The sequence below is a fragment of the Mycteria americana genome, chromosome 4 (assembly GCF_035582795.1).
Source record: "Mycteria americana isolate JAX WOST 10 ecotype Jacksonville Zoo and Gardens chromosome 4, USCA_MyAme_1.0, whole genome shotgun sequence".
NCBI lineage: Eukaryota > Metazoa > Chordata > Aves > Ciconiiformes > Ciconiidae > Mycteria > Mycteria americana.
This window is the reverse complement of record NC_134368.1, coordinates 92,509,331-92,523,653: the sequence shown is the minus strand read 5'-3', so window position 1 is coordinate 92,523,653 and position 14,323 is coordinate 92,509,331. Positions and strand designations below refer to the sequence as shown.

The 14,323-nt window shown below is 44.5% G+C and overlaps 1 protein-coding gene across 1 annotated transcript in view; it reads right to left on the bottom strand.

Annotated features, from left to right (window-relative positions):
* BMP3 (bone morphogenetic protein 3) overlaps positions 1–14,323 on the bottom strand; it is a 293,614-nt gene that overhangs the window by 57,262 nt on the left and 222,029 nt on the right. Inside the window, exon 4 of the mRNA XM_075501377.1 lies at positions 10,678–10,820. The gene's annotated coding sequence lies outside the window, so the exon portion shown is untranslated. The remainder of the gene's footprint in view (positions 1–10,677; positions 10,821–14,323) is intronic.

The window sequence follows — 14,323 nt, the reverse complement described above, 5'->3', positions numbered from 1 at the left end:
CATTATTTAAACAAATAATAGGGCTTCTGTTATCAAAATATTTTCTATTTCCTTGTTTATTTTAGCAGATGCGAGAGGTCTGATTAATCAATTGTGGGTTTTTCATTAAAAATGTCAAATGTTGTGAAAATTCTGACTTCTGCATCAGTTTTGGGCTGAAAAGGTTGGGATTATATGCTGTAGCATTGTATGGTATAAGTGGGATTATATGATGTGAGAAATAATTTGAACATTCCATTACAAAAAGAAAAAAAGCGTGTCTCCTTACCTCAATAATTCTAGTAAGCTCTTCAAACGGTATCATTAGCTCCAAAGAGCGTTAAGAACAGAAGAATTAGCTTTCCTTCCCCACCTTAAATGATAGCCCATGCTTCTCCCACCCTTTCTCCTGCTGTTCTTCAGGAAATATTTTCAGTGTGGTTACAACATGTGTGATCTGCCTGTGCACTGAAGGCCATAAATCCATATTACCAAATGTTTATCCGAGCTTTTGAACATCTTGGAGAGCGTGGTAGCAGTATCCCACAAACCTCAGGGTATACCAGCGCAGAAGAGGGAGCTAGCCAGATACCATGTCGTTACAAAGAACATTTTGATCGGGGGATGTAATGAGAAGCGGGAACGCAGGAAGGTTTCCCCGGCAGCAGCTCCAGCGCATAGGTGCAGGTGCACTGCCCAGACAGAGCGCTGAAACAATGCGTTTCTGGCATTGCGAGGACTCCAGCTTGGCTCGACACGTGCAGCTTTCACGTCCAAACCTTGTTACTAGATCAGCCTGGAATGTCATTCTAAATCCATAGTCTCCAGGCATTAATCAAGAAAGGGGGCCGGCAGGAGGGGGGATAGCCTGTTTAAAACTCATAGCGGAGGAAAAACATACCCTCCAAAAACGCCCTATCAGTGAAAGGAATTAAGTCACTTTCCTAGCTTGTGGTCATTTTGAGAGACATAATAAAAATAGCCTGTGGGACCCATCGAGTACCTGCAGCGAAGTTGTCATCACGTGCATATGTATGGTATCCTTACTACTGCAGCGCATCACGTTATTTCCTCAAATTGGTCTCATACTTCAACCCCTGGAAAAGCACCAGAAGAATTTACTGGGGCTGCGAGACTCGGATTGCACTGAACAAGGCCCACTGGGCTCACTTGGAAAAGCGTGGGAACTCCCTGCCACTCAACCATTAAGCCTGGGATAAAAGGGAAAATGAAAGCCCCGAGAGTCACACCGAGCGGCCACCGCGACCCGAGCTGCGAGCCCTGCAACCAGGGAGCGCTGCTCCTGCGCTGCCGAAACGGCACCGTGGCACCCCCAGGCGAGAGCCGTGCCGCTGCCGCCGTCACACCACAGCCCGCCGTCGGACAGCACGCGAGGGGGCTCTGACCCTGCGAGATCCTCGTTTCCAGGAAAAACGCAGACGCAAAGAATTGTTACGAGGCTTCCCAGAGGAACGTCCAATTTTGTGAGCTCTCTGTGAGTGAGAAGGGACACAGAGGCAGGGGGAATCGAGGAAATTCAGAGACCAGGAAAAATGGGAGAAGATTTACAACAAAACTAAAGACGAGGAAAACGAAGCCATACACTTATTTCGTGGAGGAAGAGAAGGGAGGTGTATGTCAGATGACAGGGAAAAAAACCGTCAAAAAGGACACGACACACTTTTTAACATTCGCAGTATTTTACATCTGAGACACGTTATTCCTCCTTGGCATAGCTCCTGTTGGCATCAAGCAAGCTGCCCTGTCTTGGGGTAGATGAGTCTGAAACGCAACCCTCAGGCTTTCTCCTGAAGGCTTACTGACTCACAAACCAGACTTCCATCTGCTCCCCATAAGCACGGATGCCTTCAGGATATTTTGAAAATAAAATCACTATTGTGTATCATATAAAGATTTTCACAAACAAAAATATGAACTCTGTAGTGCAAACAGACAAAAAAAAAAAGATTCTTCCCCCCTTTTTTTAAGTAATCAAGAGAAGCACAGAGAAATATATTATTTATCCACGCAGATCTCTGCTAGAAGCCAGGAGCTGGGTTTCTTTACCTTCCTAATATCCCTTAAGAGATGCAGATTTAAAGCTTGTAAGTACTGCGATACAGTGGCATGCAGAAGTGGTACAGTCAGTGTACATTGCTTATGAAGCGCATGTTCCTTTTTAAGAATACTTGTACAAGCAACCTGAAAATGACTGCAGTTACACTAACTTGGTTTTGATGAAGTATCTTTCACATGACCATTACGGCCAGAAAAGAAGATCCTCTAAGACGCTGTTGATTTTTATGTAAATGCTTACTTTTCACTGATGAGATCTAAGGATGAGCAGTGAAGGATTAGAAGCGTAAGACATTTCCGTACAAAGAAAGATTAACTGGCATCAACGGAGGAGAAAAGACAAACACGTGGCATCACAATAATCCAAAAATAAGGGAAAAGACAGTGATACTGAACAAGAACTTTTAACTGGAAATACTTTTTTGTACATGATCAAATTACTTGCAGACCTCTGCTGCAGCACAGGAGATAAGTAGATTCAGTTCGGGGTACTAAGGAATTTTTCAACCAAATGTTTATTTCAAGACCCTGATTGCTCAGACCTCACCAAGGATGTGGGAAATCCAGTTGCATATCCATCCCTCGTTGGATCTTTAATTATTTACATAGCTCAGACAAGAGAGCTTGAAACACGCAGCCACAAAAGCCAGTAATCGCCGAGTTATCCCGAGCCCATTAGGGGTTATTCTCCGTCTCCCCCTGCTCCCTTCCCCCTCTCTCCGCCCCCCCGCCCCCCAACATTTTAAAGGTACTAGGTCTTTTCCAAATAACAGTTTGGGAAGTTTTAGGGAAAGTTTTTCCAAGGAGTTAAAACAGATCCCTCCCTCGGTATTAATTCTGGTTCCTGAAGTTAATCATCAAAGAAACAACCTCTGGTGTCTTAGGCCAGGCACAGGTATGGGCTATCTATCACAGGGGCTGGGGCTTCGCCCTGCTACGCGTTAGGGAGAAATTCTGTTTATGGCAAGACGTAGCGATTCTCCGGTTAAACTTGAACGCTGTCTGCCACGAACGCACAGCTTTACCTACAGCAGCTGGCAACCAAAGCAATACCATTACTTATCAAGGCAGTGCAGGAGAATTTTGCCATCGTTTTCACTAGGATATAGCTGGCAACTGAAGAAAGTACGAGTTATTCCATACAACCATCCATTAAAAAATCTGGACATACCGACTTCAGCCACAGCTATTTCCTGGTCTAACTAGAAGGAAAAGGTGGTTTCTCGGACACCCATGTGTGGCACAAGCGGCACGCTGCCTGGGGATCAGCACACAGTGCTCTGGCTGACGTTCGTATGTCCGAACAACAAACCAAAAGCACGGAGTTTCCAGAAAAGTACTCGCAAAACTATGGGATGCTGCAGCTTCGTTATAAGCACCCCTTTGATGTCCACTACTCACGAGCAATACCCGGACCAGCCACCACAACGCAAAGCGAAGCTACGCTTGCAGAGCCCGAGCAGACGCGTTCAGGTTATGCCGCGTGGCCAGGCCTGCTGCCCGAGATGGGAGACGCGCTGCGCTTGGCTCGGCGCTGCCTCAGCTCCTCTCCCTCCGCGCTTCCCACACGCGTTCCTTCTAACACGAATTTTAAATAAACAGTGCAACTAATCACGGCGCACCGCATTTTAACTTAGGTGCTTCTTAACGTTTTACGTGCAAACACATCGGTAATGAAAGCCCCAACCTAGGGTCCTTACTCAGTTTTTTTGCTTGGAAAAGCATGTCAATACATGCTTCAAGTGTTTCTCTAAATAAGGAAGCAGTTAAGTGAATGCCTAATTAGGTCCCTTGTTTGGGACCTCACCCATTAGCTGTTATTGTTTCTAATATTAATTACACTGCAGCCATGCCGGGAAGCCCATTCTGGTGGGCACCTTAAAGGGGCCTTTAAAAACGCAGCTTGAGGGGGTTAGGCACATTCTCCATGCAGGAGATGTGGCTGGGTTTGCGGCACGCTGACTGGCACATCTTACGCAAACAACGGGACGATTTAGAACAGCTTGATAAAAACCAGCCCGACAGCACCAGCACATATCTACTGTCAGCATTGCAAAGATTAATTCAGTATCATTTCTGGTCCACATTAAGAGAGAACTGAGGCTGGTAGGAAGATACGTGGCTATCTGGTGAGGCAAGCTGTAAAGGATTTGATCTCGTGGCCGCAGAGCTCTCTTGGAATGGGTGAACGCACAGGGAATTACTGCAAAACTGCTCCCTTTCCGTTCAGGAATCAGCAAGAGGAGAAAGAGCTGCCGCGTTTAGGTCTGACCGCCTCATGCATCTGTCTGTGTACTATAACACCGTCTTCACGCGTAAACAGCCGTGAAACATTTCTTATTCTCAAATCGCGCACGGAAGCTTCACCCCAAATCACATTCCAGACAAATGCTTGGCCAATTTCTGTTTTCCGAGAGGTTTTTCCTACTGTTCTGTTCTTTCAGCTGATAGTACGACTGCACTGACAAGGAGGGCGAGGTAGCCTTTCCCCGTGTTACAATTTTTTCGCTCCTAAGATTTTAGCGATTTGTAGTTTCCATTTCCCTACTTCAAATGTATACACTTAGCTTGTTCAAAGCTTTAAAAAGCCAATCTTTCCTCTTAAGAGACTTAATCTTTCTTATGAGATTGAAGTTTCAATTGAAAAAAAAGAGAGAAATTGAAAGTGAAAAGTAATATTTGCTGTATTTAAATACAAGCCAGATGCGGAAACATACGTCTCCAAATTAAACATTTACTGAGTTGGCAGCAATGGAATTTTCTTCTCACACATGCGAACGTCAAGTCTGAACGTACTCTCCTTCCTACCTACGCGTCTACCTGCCACTTGCTCTCCGTTGCCTCGCATACCTAAGCGGCGGTTAAGAATCATCCCCTGGACCTCTGCACTGCCGCTCCTCCTGTCGGCACAAAGGCATCGCTTCATCTCCAAAAGAGCTGAACGCTATGAGGAAAAGTCCTGGATGCTGAACGTGAGACAGCAACGTGCGTTAGTAGGAACCTAACAGGTGGCTGACTAAGCCATGAACACTACTGAAAGCAACAACTGTGCAGGTACTGAAAATCAAAAAGAATCAGGCCACGCTATTTGTGAATTGGGGCACCAAGTTTCATACATAATGAACACCACTATGCAAGGAAAGGACTCTGGAGTCACAGATAAACAGCGAGAAGAACATTTTTTCCCCCCGTATGGCTAGAGAAGGGCTCCAGGCAACACGCCTGGAGCGAAACCAGCCTTCACTGGCTTCGTCCTCATCTGGGCTCCCTACTTGCGCACCCTTTGCCACCCATTTCCCCAAAGTGTAAACAGCAACTGGCGTGGTATTATTGGGATATTGGTCAACGAACACCCAACACAGTTGTAACCAAAGACCCAGGTGGTTTTGTAAACGTTAAGTATGATGACAAACAACTGAAAAAAACCCCTATCTACTTTTTGTGAACTATAAAACAAAGTATTGCTGTCGTCAAACTGCTTGAAACCAGTATCTCTTTTCTAAGAAATCCAATGAAATTTATCAGGCATGGCAAAGTCCTTACGAAATTGGAACCTTAAAAATACCTCTCTTCTTCTCAACCCTGAATTCTTTCCCACTGTATTATTACTAGCAGGGTGGCAATCCCTGCAAATTAGGGGGTGGAATCTGCCTCATCCTCTCCAAGACTGGAGATGGCACATTTTGGAAACTCGGGATGTTCTCACCTTTTTCCTGAAACGAAGCTTGGACTTAACGGGCGGTCTGTATCCATAGCATTCAATCCTTAGAGACACTAACGAGCTTCTGATTTGCAGGCATTCCACACTGCTTGAGAAGCTGACTTCTCTTGCCTCAGCTGGGGTAGCTGGACAGTGAGACGCCAAACGGACGATGAATGGGGTCTGCAGATGTACGCCAAAGGGAGTTACTGGAGGGTTTCCCTTTCAGAGCCAACGGAAGCAAACACGCCACCAGGGCAAATGGAGAAATAGCTAACTGCGGCTCTTCCAACACGAGGACAACCTCCTGTTATACTTGCAAAAAACCCCCTCCTGATCAACAAAACAGAAAACACCAAAACAAATACAGCCTGTTGCCCTCTAACACCCATTCAACGTCCTGCTCCCTGAAAGCTGGAAGGAGATCCACAGTTACAGGTGGCATCAAGCACAGGCTCATGCTGCCTGCTGTCGGTGACCTGCTCCTACCTCTAGCTGCTATAATCAATTAATTTACAGGCAGCCACCGAGCGTGCCCTGGCTGGGGAGCAACGATTTCCAGAGGCTTTGGGCTGGATTCCGGGGTTACCGCAACCCCTGCATGTGGGTCGCCGCTGCCTCGCTGCTCCTGGGGCACAGATGGGGCGCAGCTGGAGGTTGGTTGGGCTCCCACTGCCTGCTCCTCGAGGGAGAAGCTCTCTGCACGTCTTCTGCCCGGCACGGCGGGACCGCTCCTCAAGGGAGAAGTTGTTCTCTGCGCATCTTCTGCCCGGCACGGCAGGACTGCCCGCGCTGCAAAATGCGAAAAGGCGACTTCTTCCCTCTCAGCTCTCGCCTGGGTAAGGGGGTTAGGAGCAGTGCTCTTCTGCAACTTGCTCGCAAAGCTGCAGGGTACAGCAGGGAAGGGAGAAGTTGCCTCATGCCCCATGCTTGGGAACGTATGCTGGCCATGATCTGGCCTACAGGTCTTTACAGATTAACAGATGGTATCTTAGAATATACCTGACAATAAAATGGGAGGGAATTCCAACCCCAGTTAATTAATGACTGCCAAATGCTGCACCCACCTGCAGCCAAAACAGACCACAGCTGAACTACAAGAGGAGAAGGGCAGAAGCTGATGGGATGGTTCTTGCCAATAACAAAGAACAACATGCCGTGTCTGAAAGCACCCGTGTGTCATGATGCACTTCTATCGCAGACAAGGTGCATCACCACAAAGCCCTGAATGCCGGACCTCCCATGCTCAGACTGATGCGTGCCAGGGCCAAAACCAAACGAGTTTCACTGCTGATGAAGTAAGTGATTTCAGACCATTAGTTCAGGGGAAAATCTAGGGCCCATGTTCTACAGTAAATAGCTCCTTACCTGGCTCTGTTTTAGAAAAGAATGTGCACACTAGTAAGAAGAAATGAAAACGCTGCAACCACAGGCCAAGCGCGAGGATAAAACGCTACAGTGTACAGTATCAAAAATACCGTATCTAGCATGCTGCCACAGAAAACTAATGAAAAACCAGGGCAGGAGTTCACACAAAATTGAAACAGTACGATTCTCCCGCAAGACATTCACGTCATCCTCATTCACTAGGAGAGACGCTCAAAGTATGGCTGATCAGACAGAAGGGAGCCCGAACTTTGTCTTTTGCTGTGCTTCTTCATTCAGAGAACTTTTTGGTATGGTTCCACAGAGTGAACGTTCTCCATTTTCTTTGAACAAATTGTATTACGCTTGTTTCTCATCAGATTACATAAATTAGCTGAGAGAGAATGGATTCAATTACAGTCCAGATTCCAGACCTCTTAAGAACTTACTGCCTAACACATTCCTTTCATTTAATAAACTGGAACCAAATGAGGATTATATCATATAAATAATACTCCCTCCATAGGGCAGTGCAATAAAATGGCAAAAACACTCAGAGGAACCATGTAGATCAAATACAAGAGCCTCTGATATTACCCACCAGATTTAAAGTATGAACATCACATAAACTTCATTGTACAGTATTTTTACTTTGTATTGTGAACAAGAATCTGATTCAGAGGGTACTTAAGATCAAGTTTAATATCTTATGACAGCCTCAGACAGCTAAGGAAAAAATGTGTTGCAGCAAAGTATGGATTTCCATATTTAAAAGATAATTTGATAGCTCTGCACAAGATACTAACCTCTCCTGCAAAATCCAAGATTTACAATCTCCCAAGGGACTAAGAGTAAATACGACCAAGAGTAAGGGCTTCGTTAAGCTCTGAGCGAGGCAGTTTCCCAAACTGACTCCTCCTTTAAGAAGGCAGCATTTTGGAACAACATAAACTGGTGTGACGACTTCTAGGAACAACTGCTTTTGACAGAAATACTCACCAAGTCTTTCAGCCTGAGAAGTAGAGACGCCATCTATAGTTTGACATTTTTATACCTGCCTAAACGCCTAAGTATCCTGGGAAGAAAAACGTGATGAAAAGACTTCGATTCAGAGCTCGACAAGAGATTCAAAGCTGAAGGCACAAAATTATACGTACAGTCAAATTATCTCCATTCACAAACAGCATTCTTGACACGTTTTGAAAAAGCTGGGTAGAAAACAAAAAGGCAGAGGAACAACACTTCCAAGATGAGGGATGACCATTAAATGTACAATTATCTGTAAGAAAATGCTTTTTAGATTCCTGAAGAATGGCTGAAGACAGTTTTGATGACAGCCTATGTAATTACAACTTGTCTAATCCTAAATCTGTATTTAACCTGGCATGCAACTACAAATACAGAGTCCTACAGGTGAAGTTCAAATTTAAGACTCCAACCAAGAAACAGGATGTTTTTATCTACTCAATAAAAAGGTTTTCAGGGGACATGGTAAGTTCTCTGCCAACAAGAATCTTTAAATCAGTACAGTACTAGCCAAGTCTTTCTTCCTGGGCTGCTTCATACCTGTCCTCCATCTGTCCGATAACATTCTCAATGTTAACCATGAGACACACGGTGGCAATGAAACGCGCTGCTCCGAAGACACCTAACTGATGCAAAATGGGGCGCTCGACAACTCCAGTGGACCATGGGATACACAAATGTAGTTAGGTATTTTCTGTGATGTGATGGGGCTTTCATGAAAAGCCAATTTGTACGTGTGATGCATCAAGAACCACATCATTTAACCATAAAGTGAAGGTTTTTTCTTTAGCCAGTGTACAATGTAGCAAGACTTCAGTATATATAGGTATAGTTATATATATTTTTATATGTCTGTATAGGAACCTCATTAACTATGGCGCATACATTCACGCATATATATAAATAGAACAAACTGGCCTTCCAGGCACTGCATGTGCTTTATCTGAACTTCCCTTTATGTTCAGCTGGGAAGTTCAAATGCAGTTTTGAATGGGTTACAGTCTAGTTATAAAACTCCACATGTAGGTAATGCTCCATCTGCCCCCCCCCCCCTTTTTTTAACAAAGAGCTAAAATGAAATATCACCTGAAGCTATATTCTGCCCCTAGAAGTAGTGAACGTACTGAGCTGTCCATGAAGTTTGCAGTGTACCCTAGTTTTGACACAAGGGAAAGAAAAAGAGGGTGAAGCATACATTAAATGAGACTTCTTCAATTCAGAATGACCAGGAGTAAGCACACCTACTGGATACAACAGTGACATTTCTTATTGGATATGACAGCAGTGATTTAAAAGGCTTACTTATGAGTCACTAATAAAATCCTGATATGTAGGAAGGACATAATACGCAAAGCAGACACACTGTTACGTTCACTCCTGTTCTTAACTCTGTCATAAACAGCTTATCCCTATGCTTTAAGAAAGTAAAATCAGGATTTTTGCTTCCCATCTCAGGTAGTGCTGAGAGATTTCAGTCTCTCTGCCTCATTACTGACATCTGCTGTCCCGTGAGCGAATACCGCAAAACCTTCCCCAGCCCTCTTGTCCCCTCCAACACTCGTTCCTGCCTTCTCGCTCCGACTCGCTTTCTCGTATCAGAATCTGACTGAACAGTATTTGCAGCGATTTGCATTACAGAAAACCACTCTCAGAAAACGGAGAAAAGGCATTAACTCCTTTGTACCGGACACCTTTTTATAGGAGACAGTACCTGCGCGTGACGTTGCAGCTGGTTGTTGACAGCTGTGACCTTCTAGCACGCGGGAAGAGGAGATGACAGGGACTCACAACACCAGCCGACTGAAATTCTTACCCTCCCTTCCCGCGCGCCAGCAGCACCTGCTCGCCACGTCGCATACTGCGTCAGCCATGTCGCATACTGCGTCAGCGCTAAGCACAGCCCCAGGCCTCAGCCGGACCGCAAGCTTTGCTGCGCCAAGCTTCTTCAACCGTCACCAACGGGCGCGGACAAACGTCTCTCATATCCATACCTCTGGGCACTCGGGCACGGGATGTATGTTAAGGAACGTACATTCTTCAGTGAAAAAGCTCGTGGATGATGTTTCTCGTTAGTCACAGCTAACACCACCGTCCTATTTACCACCGGAAGACCTCTGCAGGCGGCCCACTTTCAAAGCAAAGCATCCTCCCATGGACTCTGTGGAGAGCGTGCAAAGCTAGAGATGTTCTGGCAACTGCCGACTACAGCTATGTGACCTGTGGCATCTCCAGAAGCGTGCTTTTACTGATCAAAGCACGTCGCTATTTACAGACTCCTCGGGGTAACGAGAGATGCGGAGACAGGCGATGGTTGTAATGTCCTGGTAAAGTTTTATGCTCTGGACTAAATAAATCTGACAGGGACCCTTCTTAAAGCCATTCTCCACAACGTTCTCCACAATTCTGATCCATGGTATTTGCCTTTCAGTGAAAAACACTTTCATAAGCTATCTTCTTACTCAAAAACATTTAAATCTTTCTCTACCTCTTGCCTAAACGCAAATAAATGAAAACAAAGTCAAGATAAATACCTCAGATCAGTCTTCCGAGGGAAAAGTCTCTTCTTCCCACTGAAGTAGACTTCAAAATCATCTGTTCTCAGTCTGTGTGCGTAGTCGATGTACGCAGAGACTTCCTGGCGATGAGAATTTCGGTCACGAATGAAGATTATGGACTGAAAAAACACAAAGGCGGCCACAAATGAAGAATAGAAACATACATACATGCACAGATTTCCGTAAAAAAACGTATTTAGAGAGTACGTAAACATTTTCAACTTCACTTGGGCCAGGCTTATGTTAGGAGTTAAGACACTTAAACTATGGCATATTACAGCCTATTCTTAACACAAGCTTGGCAGCGTTGCAGTAAAAATAGATATAAATGCAGCGTCACGCAATATGCTCTCATGTATTCCCCGTGTCTCCTGCTGCCACTTCAGAAGGGTTTTCCCACAGGTCCCGGGCCGTGTCTGCCTGCCCCGTGCGCACAATCCTAAAGCAGTCTAATGCCGTTGGACACCTATTTTTAAGCAAGGGTTGATTTGTTTGGCCATTCTGCAATGCTACTGTCCATGCACTAATTACTGGACCAAAGTAGGAAGGGCGAGAATGTTATTTTATTTGGGATGCACCTCTACAGACAAAGCAAAATGCATTTGACTTAATATTCACAGCAGATGTTTAGCTTTTCAGAAAGATGACTGGAAACTGGTTACCACACACCTCTCTGTTCTGTGCTACGACCAGAGAGCAGAGCAGACTTCGCCAGCCCTCTCTCTTGCAAGACAACCCCTGTACCATTTCATTCCTAACAGCTAAGGAGTTCCAGAGCAAAAATCTGATAATTTAAACAAAAGCAAACAAACAGCAAAACAAAATCTGTGCCTAGAAATAAAGCTGACTAAGGAAGGGTGGCTACAAGTCGGAGAATAAATTACCCATTTAGTTGTCGCCCATCCGAGGCAAGCCGAAGGTGGCACGGAGGCACCCGGAGGGCAGCGACACATTCCGCAGCGGCTCCGGCTGCAAGAGATTACTGTCTGCCTTAGGGCTGTAACGCTGGGAGGAACACCTCTGCTGCTGCCGAGGTGCCCGTCGGGGACAGAGGTGCTGACGGGATGGCTGCCTATACCAGTTGTCGCTGGGAAACCCTGCTTCCCATTTACTCTCTGCTCCTTCTCTGTTCCTTCACCCTTTATTTGGTTTATTTTCCAACTGAACAGAGAATAGGTTGGTGGAAGGCAATTCTTTTTCACGCACTACCACAACACAAAAAGCAAAAAGAACTGGTAGGATGAGTGTGGACCTGCAAGACAGAAGGGTTCCTGCATCCTGGGATCCACATGAGGAACGCCGAGTGCAGAGGGTAGTAGGTAGGTGAGGTATAACGGTATTTGTTAGCTGTACACATGTTTGTTTTTACTGAACTGAAATCAAGTGATATTTCTTTTTTGAATATGTGGGAAATGGAAACAATACCACATGGAACTCTTTCAAAAAACATTTTTTATTTTAACAGCAGCAGATTTCTTGAGTGTAATGGTTTATCTGGCAAGCCTTTGTTATACTTGAGACATGTTCCCTTTTCCAATTTCACATTTAATTCCATCAAAACATGTGTTGCTCATTTTGCAATTTTGCACCATCAACGCTGTTGATAGGAAGAGCCGGAAGAATCTCTGGCGATACATCTGACCATCTTGGAATACGTGTCTCCTCCCTATCCCCAGCATCCCCCTTTGGAACAACTGATTTATGTGTCTGGAGAGCCAGGTAAGGGCAGATATGAGGCAATCAGAAAAATAAGGCTGTCCCCAGCACGCAGCAAGGCAACTCGACGCTGCACCCACGCTTAGATACAAGACCAAGTGTATGTCATGCATCTGCAAAAGGGATTTCTCGTCCTTCAAAAACGCTAGTTTTAAATGAACGCCTTGACTTGCGCAGTGTGATCCGATAATTTAAAACAGCTGGCAGATGTTACAGTATTAATTGCAACGTTGAACAGAGGGCTACCTTTCAAGGCTCTTCGGCTTATAAAATTAATCTCCATAAATAATGTTCACATATTATCAGCTATACATCAACACGGAACTACAGGCAAGCATAGAGACTACCGTCAAAACTGCTTTACAAACTCTAAGAGAGCAACCAGAATATCTAAACAAAAATGTTCTGTGTTAAAGGTACGCTTTTGAGGCCTCCTCCTGAAAACTAAAGGCCTTTGATCCTTCTCATCTGTCAACAGTGTTTCTCTTCTTTCCTCATCCGTGATTCATTTCTAACCACCTATAAGCATTCATTCATTAAACTATGAATCAGCTTGAAGTTTCTTAAGTTATTCTAAACTTTTTAATTGTGTTGCACCTTTTTGTCCTTGAGGGGACTTGTACAAATTTGCACTCTTTCCTCCCAAAACGATATCCCAAAACGATACAGCTCCTGAAAAGTAACTGAAAGAGAGAATAAAAATACCAGAAAACCCACAAACAGGAAAGTCGTCTCGTAAAAGTCTCTTCATTACCCTTCTGATTTGCCTCTAACACAACAAACCCGATTAAGCACAGAGTTTGTGCTTTACATCCATCTGCGAGTTTTCAATAACTTATTATACGGTGAAAGGTGAAAAGGCTTTACTTTAAGATGGGGTTTGAAAGGTATGCTTACATATTGCTTTTGGGCCTAACAACTGAACCTATTTCCAACTGGGGTGAACTGACTTATAATTACGACAGTTTGGAGCAAATAAGACTAGAACAGAACAAACGAGAATAGTTCCTTTGGAAGGGACCTACAACGATCATCTAGCAACATGGAGTTCTTTTCCCTCTTTTCTGGTCAGATGCTAGAGAAGGGACGTGCAGTATTTATATGGGATAAATATAAATCTCCCCATATGTTATGTTTACATTTATTTACTTATTATATATTTATATAAATATAAATCTCTCCGTGGGGGAGAGAGTGAGGCGGTGGATAAAGTTCAAGATCAGGAAACTGTCATGTGGAACGGAACAGGATCCTACATTTCCCTGCTTATCTTTCTCGCTTCCATCTCCAGTGATATGTTTTTACAGTAGACAAATACTGTGGGATGCCAATGCTCTGATTATTCCGAAACTGTTCGCACCTACGGCTCCCTATAGACAAAAGCAGAACATTTATACGGAGCTGCCTGGCTACGCTAAATACGGGGGCACTTTCTTCAGAAGCGTATGTGTGTGGTCCTTGGAAAAGACTAATACCAACCTGTCACACTTCAGATTAAAGAAACCCAACAAACCACTGTGAACAACCAATTTATCCAGACATTTATAGATCTTCTTAACTACACGGAATATTTGTACAATTCTATCGCCATCACTGTTTGCCTTGTAACGCGCAGCCCTACCAGCGCGCTCCAGTAAGCGTGTTTCTCCCACCCAGTGATCATCAAAATCAACTAAAAATTTGCACTGACTTCCCCCAGCCCAAAGTCAGGTCCTGTGCTATCAGTCAGAAACACTGGAAGTAGGCTAGTTAGCTGGGGACAAACACGGAAAGAATATCAACTTCTCAGTACTTCCAGCACAGGTAGAAACTTGAAGCACTAAGGCGTTTGAATTAGAGTTCTATGCCTGTATTTTTTTTTTCCCCTCCAAATACTAGAGGTTCAGTTAATTTGAATAATATTTTG